We start from the raw sequence: 12,579 nt of genomic DNA on the forward strand, positions 1-12,579 counted from the left end.
CTGGGCCAAGAAGGAGATGTGTTTAGTAAGTTTCTGAAACATGCTGGAGGTAGAACCTCCTGAATGCCAGAGCAGAGAACATTCCAGAGATAGGGGCCACCACAGAGAAAGCCCTGCTTCCATATTGCCTGCAGGGAGTAGCCTGCATGCCATAGCAAGGTCAGCAGAGCCTCCTCGGATTATCTCAGTGATTGCACAGGTATGTATCGGGGAAGGGAATGCGCTAGAAAGTATTCTGTGCAATTGGTATCTCTCTCTGTGTGGAGGATATGATTTTGCCCGTTCCTCTGGGTTGATGTCTGACTCCCCGGAGGGGGTTATGGCACACTGGTAGTGCATCATAAGGACGCCACAGGTTTGAAGTCCTGTAATAGCACCTCTGCAAGCAAACTCAACAAAGCTTTGATGTATTGCGATGATGCATTATTGGGACAATGGCAGTTTGATGCATTGCATTAAAGCATCATCAGAACAAAGGCACTTTGATATATTGTGGAAGTGTCTTGGCGTATTATCTTCCTCTGCTGCCGACAGGATGGCCTCTTAATGTATTTTCAATAATACATCATTATAGAGACAGACAGTGCTTAATTTCTAAGAGAGCGGCTGGAATTGAGTCTCCTGGAACAGAGTCGAATAGTGTTCTCCAAAATAATGCTCCTCTGATTCATTTCAGAGACACTTGTGCAAGAGGACTTTCTGATGGTTTTGCCCCCTTAATAAAGGGGTGTGGGACCTTTTGGCTCTGGGGGCCAGTTCTTTATCTGCCCCCACCCTGTGCACCAACTTTGACCTATATTACCTATAAAGTCCTGTATGGCTTGCACCCAGGCTCCCTGAAATTTCGCATCTCCCTATACGAAACTGCCCAGGTGTTAAGAGCCCCAGGTGAGCACCTTCTCTTGGTCCCATCACCATCAGAGGCATGGTTGGTGGTGACATGAGAGAGGGCCTTTTCTGTGTCTGCGCCTATGTTATGGAACTGTAGAATTGGAAGGGACCTTGGGGGACATCTAGTCTAACCCCCTGCATGGTAGAAATCAAAGCTAAACAATCCTTGCCCATCCAACCTTCAGTGGAGAGTCCTTCCTAAGTTGCCCTTTCCACAGCTGAGCAGCTCTTACACCAGAAAGTTCTTCCTAATGTTTAGGCTTCAGGCACAGCCCTCTGGAACATGAAGCACAGATAATTTCTGTGTTGTGGGTCTCTCTCTGAAAGGGTCTAGCGTGGCCTGGAAAGTTATAAGAATTGATGGGACCTGACAAGGAGGTTCCAGGCAGCCCCTGCTCCTGAAAGTGGCAAAATGCAAAGTCACTGCTGAAATCCAGTTCAAACTGGACCTATCTGTTTGGGATCTACTGGTGTAGAGTGTAGACACTCCAAGCTCTTTTGGACACCCTTTGCCAGCTTGCTACCCTCAAGATGACTTTGTAGGGTTTTGCCAAAAGTTGTTGACCTTTTTTGGGCAAAATCACAAGAAATGGAAGTTTTGGGGTTCAATTAAAAGTGTTGGTGCTGACCTTTAAAGCCCTAAATGGCCTCAGTCCAGTATACCTGAAGGAGCATCTCCACCCCCATTGTTCAGCCCAGACACTGAGGTCCAGTGCCGAGGGCCTTCTGGCGGTTCCCTCACTGCGAGAAGCCAAGTTATAGGCAGAGGACCTTCTTGGTAGTGGCGCCCACCCTGTGGAATGCCCTCCCATCAGATGTCAAGACAATAAACAACTACGGTATTTTTCGCTCTATAAGACACACTTTTTCCCTCCTAAAAAGTAAGGGGAAATGTGTGTGTGTCTTATGGAGCGAATGCAGCCTGCGCAGCTATCCCAGAAGCCAGAACAGCAAGAGGGATTCTTGCTGTTTGGCGTCTGGGATTCAGAATATTTTTTTTCTTGTTTTCCTCCTCCGAAAACTAGGAGTGTCTTATGGTCTGGTGCGAAAAATACGGTATCTGACTTTTAGAAGACATCTGAAGGCAGCCCTGTTTAGGGAAGTTGTTAATGTTTGATGTTTTATCCTGTCTTTAATATTGTGTTGGTAGCCGCCCAGAGTGGCTGGGCAAACCCAGCCAGATGGGCAGGGAATGAATGAATGAATATTATTAAATCACCAAAAATGGCACTGCCGACATGGGTTTTCCTGGACGTATTTTTTGGGAGGCTGATTTGCACCCGGACACACCTTCCAACAGCAGTATACTGGGTATGTCCGGGAAAATCCGGGCCTATGGCAACCTTAGTTTTTGACTACAATTCCCATCAGCCCCTATCTCCAAAAACACTGGGAGGGCACCAGGCTGGCGACTTCTGCTCCTGCAGAGCTCATGCCAAGCCCATAAATTTATGCCTGATTTTCTCCAAACAAATTCAGAGACCGAGAGTGAGGCAAAGCTGCTACGGAGGGCTGCCAAGAGGAATCTATCTCAGAAGAGGCGCTGTGGGAGCGGCGCTAATACTTTTGGAGATTGAAATGCCGCCCATGAAATTACAGATCATTTATCATCGCCAAGCGCTTTATGGAGAAAAATGGTTATTGCTTTTTAAACACTGGTGATTGCAGAGAAATTCTATCTAATCTTGCCTCTTTAATATGCATCTTATGAAAATGTCCGCAAGAGTGAGAGTGGGGTAGCAGCAGCAGAGGTTTTCAATGCGTGTTTAAATGCAAATATTTGCTTTATACAGTTTATTCCACTGAAACCTTGAAACCGTCCGGTGTCAGAATTTAATCCAAACTCCATTCTTGCCGCTGAAATAGTTTTCTGTTGTGCTGTTGGGAGGGAGGTGTGATGTGCTTAGAGTGCCAAAACTTGCACTCAAAACATTTGAGGTATTTTTTTCAAGTCAGCAGCCACACTGCCTTGTGGCCAAGCTTCTGGCAGCCATGGAATCATGGAGATGGAAGGGACCCTGAGGGTCATCTAGTCCAACCCCCTGTACTGCAGGAATTTATTGCCCAACAGGGGCTTGAACCCATGAGCCTGAGATTAAGTCTCATGTTTTGCCTACTGAGCCATCTCAGCCAGCCATGTGCCAGCAGTGGGTGGAGCCAGAGCCTAAAGTGGGTGGAGCCAGATATGAATTTCTCCACCTCTGATGCAAAGAAGCAAGACCAGGGACTTAGTCAAGCAAAGACAAAAGGCCTTGATGATGGGGTGGAGCAGTGCTGGTGAGGGGTGTGGCAATGGAAGGGTTCATGGCCTAGGGAGAGTCCTGAGGGCCAGATTGAGGTCTGGACAAACATTTGTCTCCCAGGCCTAAAGTTTCCTACCCTGGTGCAAAAGACTGGTGGGGAAAAAATATCTATTGAACATGTGCAGAGTGCTTTTCTCTCATCACTTCCTGTCCCGGGGTCTGCACATCTAGGAGTTCAGGAGGTTGGGGCCTTCCAAAGTACAAAAGGGGGCATATAATAGACTTCTATCTAGAAACTGATCATTTTCTTAGGTCAAACTGAGCTAATTCCCACCTTGTTGAGAAAAAAACATAACCATCTGAAATTTGCAATATACTTTTTGACTCAAAAACGAACCCAAAGTGTGCGTTTCAGGATAAAATAAATTTAGAAATACATACTGTATTTTTCGCTCTATAAGACGCACCAGACCATAAGACGTACCTAGTTTTTGGAGGAGGAAAACAAGAAAAAAAATATTCTGAATCTCAGAAGCCAGAACAACAAGAGGGATCTCTGCACAGTGAAAGCAGCGATCCCTCTTGCTGTTCTGGCTTCTGGGATAGCTGCGCAGCCTGCATTCGCTCCATAAGATGCACACACATTTCCTCTTACTTTTTAGGAGGGAAAAAGTGAGTCTTATAGAGCACAAAATACGGTACGTTGAGATAAAATATGTATTTGTCAGCTGTCCTGACCCGTCCTAACAGACCCATGGAACTCCAGAACATCAGGAAATCTCCCTTGTCTTCAGAGCCCCTCCCTCTCTCCCTCCCACTGAGTTTGGGACTCTGGTGGGCTCCAGTTTGGGGAAGCGGGGGCTTAGATTAATCTGGGGGCAAATGGGCTGGAGAGAGGAGCACCTGGATTTCTCACCTGATACCCCAAAGTGCCTTCGGCTGGTGCTAGTGTTCCTCTGGGCTGCAAAAAGAAACATGAGAAATTCCTTCCACTGCAGAGTTCTTTCCATCAGTTTATTTCCTGCAATCAGTAAACAAGGATCTCCCACAAGCTAAAGTTTGGAGGTGTCATCATCCATCAGAGGCACTGAGCTTGGAAGAAAATGCATTAGGCTTTTCCTTTTTAAAGAATAACAACAGCAAAAAGGTGTTGTTGTTTTGTGGGGTTGGTTTCTCTCTCTCTCTTTTTTTTTGGGGGGGGGGCTTGGGTGGAGGAAGAAATCAACTCTCGAAAAATGCTTCTCAAAATGACAGAAGCCCCAAGCGCCCCTTGATGGGATGGATAGCAAATGTGCATAGTTAAACTATGGAACTCCCTGCCACAGGAGGCAGTGATGACCACCAACTTAGGTGGCTTTCAAAGAGATTGACCAATTTATGGAGAAAAGGGCTTTTGACAGCTGCTAGCCATGATGGCTACTGTTGTAAACAAAAAATCTGCCCCTTTTCCCTTATGGGATATCCAAGAGCCCATATAGAGTCCTTACGTAGGTTCCCTATTGGTAGGAGAAAATAACAGAGGCCAACCAGAGAATATTGAGAAGCAAAGCAGCTAGTAAGCCTGATCTTTATTGATCTGTTGCAACAGGGTCCTCACTTACCACATGCAGGCGGGAGGAGGAACCCAGAACAATGGCGAACAAGGCCTTATATGTGCATTTTAAATTCCCTGCCCTGGAGCTCAAGACCACCCCTCCATACATCATACATACATCACAGAAGGGGTGTAACCCAAGACCTCCCCCCAGATACATCATACCTACATCACAGAAAAGGCGGTCTATAGCAGAAATCTGAGTGACTTACTTATCTTGTCTGATAGGTTACCTGTTTAATGGTCACTTGATTGGATTGCCTGGGGAGACTGTCCAGTCTTTTGTAATGATAAATACTTAGTTCCTGAACCAGGTCACCGGCTCACACCCTATTCATATCTTATATGTGCCCTTAAGACAGGATTTGTGAAGGAAAAAGACAATGGGGAGGTTTCCCACTTTGACCTTGCAGAGAAATAATTGAGGTCAATTTGTTCAGGACTTTTTTTCTGTGGGGTTTTCAGACATATGGTTTATATATTTATGTACGCGTTTGCTTGGTACATTTATAAACATTTACAGTGGTACGTCGGGTTACATACGCTTCAGGTTACATACGCTTCAGGTTACGGACTCCGCTAACCCAGAAATAGTGCTTCAGGTTAAGAACTTTGCTTCAGGATGAGAACAGAAATCGTGCTTCAGGTTAAGAACAGTGGTGCTTCAGGTTAAGAACAGTTTCAGGTTAAGTACGGACCTCTGGAACAAATTAAGTACTTAACCCGAGGTACCACTGTATTACATATCCTTAAAATTCTTATCACACTATTCTCTACCTCTGCAGTTGGAGGCAGCAATGCTTCTGAATACTAGCTGTTGGAAACCCAGGAGGGGAGAGGGGCTCTAGCGCTTGAATCCTGCTTGCAGCTTTCCCAGAGGCACCTGTTTAGTCAGTGTGAGGAACAGGGTGCTGGACGAGATGGGCGACTGGCCTGATCCAGCAGCCGCTTCTGATGCTCTTATAAGTCTTGGCAAATCCTGCCACAGGTGTTAGGGGCCAACTGCTGGCTGGGAAGGATCCCTACCGCCCCCCCCCCCCATCGTCTGCCACCCCAAAGAAACAACATTTGTTGCTCTCTTCTCTCCACAGCGCCACCCCCACCCCTCGCCGTGTTCCCTGGCACATCATGCAATGCGACAATGAATATATATTGACCTTATTATAGCAGCCGGCTGCTGGTGCCAGAAGCAGGCAGGCATACTTTGCTCAAATTAAAGCTGTCAGCCTGTAATTTATGGTTCGTTGCAGGAGAGGAGCTCTGAGGGGAGAGCTGTGGAGCTGGGGGAACAGGCAGGCAGGTAGGAAGATGAACCCTGGGGGGAGGTGGGGGAAAGATCTCGCTAATGATGCCATGCTGGCGTTCAAGTGTCATCTCTCTCCTGCTTCTGCACATATTTCAAAGCGGCTCCGTTTGCCGGAGGTGATGTCTTGCTCCCCTCTTGCCCGCCTCTCCTTGCCTTGGGATTGTTTCTCCCCTCAGAGTTAAATTACTGGTTATACCTGAAAAGGATGGAGTAGGTGTGATAACAGAGGGCTAGACAGAAGTTGTCTGAAGACAATGGGGTAGCTTTGTGTCTTCCAGCCTCATAATATGGTATCGTTTTCCTAACAGAGCTAACAGGCTTGTCAGATTAAGACTCTGTGGGTGGGTGAGAGAGAGAGAGAGAGAGAGAGAGAGAGAGAGAGAGAGAGAGCAGTCTTGCTCAACCTGTACAAAAGGAAAAGTCAAATCTGTTCCTCCACCTACTTTTGCATGTGGCCCTGTCAACCCTCGCACACAGCTCCTGACAGGGGGAACATGGCCCCATGGCTGACAATGCTCCCCCTGTGGGGCGGGAAAAATAAACATAGTTCACCCGTGTGGGGGAATTAATAAAAGACTTGGCTGGATCCCTAGATCCAAAGCACAGGGCTAAACACACTCTCCAGCAAGGTAAGAGCCCCCAGCTTTTATTAAAATCATAGAATCATGCAGCACAATGACGCAAAAAGGAATATAGGCTGTTAGACCTTTTAAATATCCCATTTAGTCTGATTACAGAGCTTCCCCCTCTCCACCTTTCTTGCAATGAACAGACCACACTGTTAGTAAGTTTAAATGCTTTACTTACAAACTCCAAAGGTCATATTTGTGCATTATTCCATGCAGCAGCAAGAAGAACACAGGTAGAAATCTTGGGTTTACAAAATACAGAAAAATATCTCTGAGCGCATGGTCTGGGCCTGAAGCAGTCAAGCCCAGACGTGTTGCCTGGTCAGCATCACATGGTGGAAGGGAACAAAGTAAGAAGCTTCACTTCCCTCTTCCCTGGAGGTGAGGAGGCATCAACTGCCTGAGTCCAGGAATACAGATCTGTGGTCCTAACCCCTTCATGCATTAACTAGCCCTAAGCTAGTGGGGGGGGGGATTTGACTGCAGTTTCCCCACCCCCACCCTTCCTCTCCTGGCAGATAAAGGCCCACAGCGAGAATGTCAGGGATTCCTTGGGAATGATAAGTTAAACTTTTCTGATCATTTCGAATGTTGATATTCCAGTTGTTCTCTTATGATGAGCCCAGCTGTGCACTGACGGCCAGATCTGCTGGCAAGGGGCCTTTCTGGAGGGTATCTCCATGGCTACCTATGAAAGGATTACAAGAAACATTAGCATTATTTATTTTTAGGTCACCCTTCCCCCAACATAGTGCCCTCCAGCTGTGCTGGCTAGAGTTCATTGGCATAGCCAGGGAGAGCAGGGAGGGGCAGCTGCCCCTTATATCAGTAAAAATCAATAAAAATACATAGCAAACTGAGGTTCTACCCCCCCCCAACAAAAGGCCTGCCCCTCCCAACAAAAATCCTGGCTATGCCTATGTTGGGGTTAATGGGAGTTATAGTGCAAAACATTCGGAGGCCACCGGGTTGAGGAAGGGCATTCCTTGATGGGTAAGGTAAAGGTAAAGGACCCCTGGATGGTTAGGTCCAGTCAAAGGTGACTATGGGATGCAGCATTCATCTCAATTCAGGCCGAGGGAGCCGGTCTTTGTCCTCAGAGTACATTCTAAAGCACAGCTGAATACAACTGGTATGGCACAGACATTCTGTGCTTGAGCCAGACCCCCAAATTCTTATGCAATGTACAATACTGAACATGATTTCTGAAAAGGGTGAAGGTTGTCTTGGGTTCCACTGGAGCACCCCTGCAACGAAACTGCTAGCACGGTAGGCCGACTCCTGTGGATTGACCTCAAAGGGATGCCATCAAAGTGTTTTTAGCTTTTGGGAAGCATAACTTTGGGAGTCACCTCACAGATGAGGATGTTACCTTCATAGACCTTGTTTATGCCCCCCTCCCCAGCTTGGGTGAATATGTTGCTTGGCGGAAGGAAAGCTTCTCGGCGCGAGAACTGTACTGCCAAATCTACGTGGGTTTTGAAGGATGGCGGTGTTTCGGTTTGTGGATTCCTTCAACAGTTATGAATGAGGTAACGTAAAGGGACCCCTGACCGTTAGGTCCAGTCGTGGTCGACTCTGGGGTTGCGGCGCTCATCTCGCTTTATTGGCCGAGGGAGCTGCCGTACAGCTTCCGGGTCATGTGGCCAGCATGACTAAGCCACTTCTGGCGAACCAGAGCAGCGCATGGAAATGCTGTTTACCTTCCCGCCAGAGTGGTACCTATTTATCTACTTGCACTTTGACATGCTTTCGAACTGCTAGGTTGGCAGGAGCAGGGACCGAGCAATGGGAGCTCACCCCGTCGCGGGGATTCGAACCGCCGACCTTCTGATCAGCAAGCCCTGGGCTCTGTGCCTATAAATGTGGAACGAATCAGGTTTCTCTCTCAACCCTACAACACGCCAAGCATCTACAGCAGACGTAGCAAGATGGAGATGGCTTTCTAGAGGAGGAGAAGTCAGCCTGGACTCCAGCAGAGTCAAGCAGGGCTGCTTTCCTTTCCCTAATTTATTAATTTATTTATTAATAGGCTGAAACAAGCATTTGTTTTGCTCATTGAGGGGTAGCGTGGGATGGTGCGGACAGTGGCGGCGGCGGCAGCAGCAGCAGCAGGGAGCTGAATGACCTCAGCATGGAAGCATTTTTATTTTCTCCTTCCCCTAGATTTAGGACAGCATTCTGTTTTGCGATTAGCACCTCTGAGCAGGAAGGAGGCTGGGCCAGCTGATGGTGGCTGAGTGGAACAAAAGAGATCCGGGAAGCAAACTGAGGCCACGCAGTCTTCTTGACAGCCCTATTTGGACGCCCAGGAATCGGCAGCCCAAATACCTGTGACTGGAGGCCTGGAATAGCATGAAGGACGAAGTGGAAGCAGACACCCTCAGCACATTGCAGGCTGCAGAAGCAGAGGAGAGATTCATGGGGAAGGGCAGGCTCTGGCCATAGCTGTCAACTTACAGATTTGAAAATAAGGGACCAGCAGCCTTGAAAATAAGGGATCAGCAGCCAAAAGAAGGGATTTTCCAAGCACAGGTATGTTCAACTTCTGAGCCCCTCCAAGCCAAAGGCAGAAAGCCCAGCCAGCAGCCAAACGAAGCCTCAAGCGGTGGTTCCCACAGTACAGCAACCCGGCAAATGGGATGCAGCAAGGAAAACCACCGTCACCTCTCCGCTGGGAAGCGCTGAGCAAAGGCGAGTCCCCAGGCAATGCGGCCGATTTGATCGGCACAAGGCATGCAAGCTCCACCCCCCAGTTGTTCTTAGACTCCTTATTGGGTGAGCAATGCAGCCAAGCAACACAGTTGGAGCCTCCCTCCTCCCTGGCTGGCAGGGAGGGAAGGAGGGAGGGAGAGAACCTGCTTCCTTTGAAACCCGGGAAATTTAAGGGACATCATCAATAAGGGACAGCAGCGGGACACAGCGCTGGGATAAGGGACTTTCCTGCCAAATAAGGGACGGTTGACAGCTCTGGCTCTGGCATTCTTGTCCATTTCTAGAGCATTGAGCAAATTTGGATGGTGGGGTATCACCATGATCCCTGCAAGAGCAGCATAAGATGGCTGTTTCGCACGTTACACAGAGGCTAGGGTGGGTTGGCCACAAGAGTGCATGCTACAAGTGCCTGCTGCCCATCGTGGCTGTGTGTTGTTGATGGACTTTGGGGGAAGGGTTGTAGCTCAGCGGGAGAGCAACTGATTTGGTCCCAGGTTCAATCGCCAGCATCTCAAGGTAAGGTGGGGAATGTTCTGTTATAAGAAAAAACTGCTCCTTTTCCCTTACGGGGTACTCAAGAGCCTGTATAGAGTCCTTAAGTGGGTTCCCTATTGGTAGAAGAAAATAACAGAAGCCAACCAGAGAATATTGAGAAGCAAAGCAGCTAGTAAGCCTGAATTTTATTAAACTGTTGCAACAGGGTCCTCACTCATCACATGCAGGAGGGAGGAGGAACCCAAAACAATGGTGCGCAAGCCCTTATATAGACTTTTGAAATTGCCTGCCCTGTAGCCCAAGACCACCACCCCTTAAAGCATCATACATACATCACGGAAAGAGGCGGTCTACAGCAGAATTCCTGTTTTGCCAGGATACGTGACAATGGTCACTGATTGCTTTACCTGGACAGTCTGATCCTTCTTTTCTGATGGTTAATAGTTTAGTTCCTGAAACCAGGTCACAGGCTCACCCTATTCATACACAAATATGCCCTTAAGAAGGATTTGTAAGCAAAAGACAATGGGGAGGCTTTCCCATTTCCTTTCTCCTTGCAGAGAAATATTTGAGGTCAATTTGGGAGAGTCAAAATGGTTTGGGAGAGTCAAAATGGCTTCAGGATTGCTCTCCTGAACTATTTCAGACACATGGTTTATAAACTTTCGTACCGTATGTGTTTGCCTTGTAAATTTATGAACATTTAATTTATATATTTGAGACCTTAAATTCTTATAACAGGTCCTTTCCTGACACCCCAGGGAGTCATTGCTATGTAGACCAGTGGTTGCCAAACCTTTTGGGGTCTCTGACCCCTGGGTTCCATAAACTCACTCCCCATGCCCTATAAAAGGCATTATTCAGAATAGCAATTTGCACGACCCACTAAGGAAGGTAATAGCGCAATAAAATTCAAAACAGCAACAATGCATTGCACATTTATTCAAAATCCAATTTAATTCAACAAAATGGACAAACCTGATCCAGCGATAGCAGCTTTTCTAAGTCCGATACACCTCCAGCAAGCTTCCTTAACTTGCAAAATGCAGCAAGGTTGCCACAGGTTTGGAGGGGATTCCAGATTTTGGGGCTTGCAGTTAACGAAGCTCCTCCAACACCTCCTGCTGCCTCTTAGCACCCCCTAGGTGATCCCACTGCCCCCATAGGGTTTCCCTAGGCATTTGGGGGGCTCGCTAGCATAGACAATTCTGGGCTAGATGTTCTCTGTATAAGGCAAACTGCCTTTGTTCCCTCTGCTGCTCCCTACTGAACAGCCTTCCCCACCCTGGTGCTTTCCAGATGTTTTGGACCACAAAGCCAAAGGCAACATCTGGAAAGCACCAGGTTGGGGGAGGCTGTTGAGGAAGATGTTGGCTTGCCAGCTCTGGTTTGATAAGTTTGTCTGGTTGCATTTTTAGGTGAGCACTGAAAACAGGCCTTCCTAATGGAACTCAGGCAGCTGCCTTACCCAGAGTCAGATCACGGGTCCATTTAGCTCAGCATTGTCTGCACTGGTTGGCAGCAGCTCTCCGGGGTTTGGGGCAAGAGTCTCTTCCCAGCCCTGCCCGGAATGCTGTTGGGGATGGATCCTGGGATCTTCTGCATGAAAGCCAAGGGCTGTACCACTCAGCGACGGCCAGATCCTAATGGTGGGGTCAGCTCTGCAAGCCATCAAGGGGGTAGCATAAGCCGCCACCCCCCTTTATTTTGGGAGGAAGGTGTGCAGATTTTATCTCTGTGCTTTATTCCCCTTGAAAACAGCCCAAGCCTTGATACTCCTTCCTTGGCTCCTCAGTGGCCCGATTCCCTCCCCAGTGTCTAAGGCAATTTGACAGATCTGGCAGGGTGGGGTCAGCAGCTAAATAAAGCTGCCATTCTGGCTGCATTGGATAAATGCACCCTTTGCTCTCCCCAGAAAGCTATTTGCAAGTCAAAATGTGGCACAGGGTGATCTTGAGCTGTCAGCAGCAGAGGTTTTTTTGTTTTGTTTTTTGAGACTGCGGCTCATGGCCAGCTCAGCAACATGCTCAAGCCCTGAACCTAAAAATAAGGAGGCAGCAGGGCCAGGCTGTGGTTTGTGGCAATGGGGGCGGGACAAAGAGCAAGCTGCGATTGACAGGTGCCTGAGCAGATTTGCCTTCAGGTCCTTCTTCTGAAGCACAGCAACTGAGTGTCTTCCTTCTGGGCTGCAATTATTGCTTCCATTACCTTCGTTTAAAAAATATCCTTGGTGTTTGCAGATGTTCACACACTTTCACATCATCATAGCTGTCAAGTGTCCCTTATTTGGAGGGACAGTCCCTTATTCCAGCGCCATGTCCCGCTGCTGTCCCTTATTGATGGATGTCCCTTAAATGTCCCTTAAATGATGTCCCTTAAATTTCAAAGGAAGCAGCTCCTCTCCCTCCCTCCCTGCCGGCCAGGGAGGAGGAAAGCTCCAACTGTGTTGCTTGGCTGTGTTGCTCACCCAATAAGGAGTCAAAGAACGACTGGGTAGTGGAGCTTGCATGCCTTGTGTGTGGCTAGTTAATGCAAGCTGAGGGGGGTTTTGAATGCTGGACGCCATTTTGTTGCACGTGCTGCTGCAAACATTGCAGTGCAAAGCCAGGCCGGGGAGCCATCTTAAGTTGAGGCTGCATAGGCCTTGTGGTGCATGTGATTCAGATTCTATTCAGTTGAACCTCTGGTTACAAAGTTGGTTCGACA

The sequence above is a fragment of the Podarcis tiliguerta genome (genome assembly GCF_965153285.1).
Source record: "Podarcis tiliguerta genome assembly, chromosome: 14".
Taxonomy (NCBI): domain Eukaryota; kingdom Metazoa; phylum Chordata; class Lepidosauria; order Squamata; family Lacertidae; genus Podarcis; species Podarcis tiliguerta.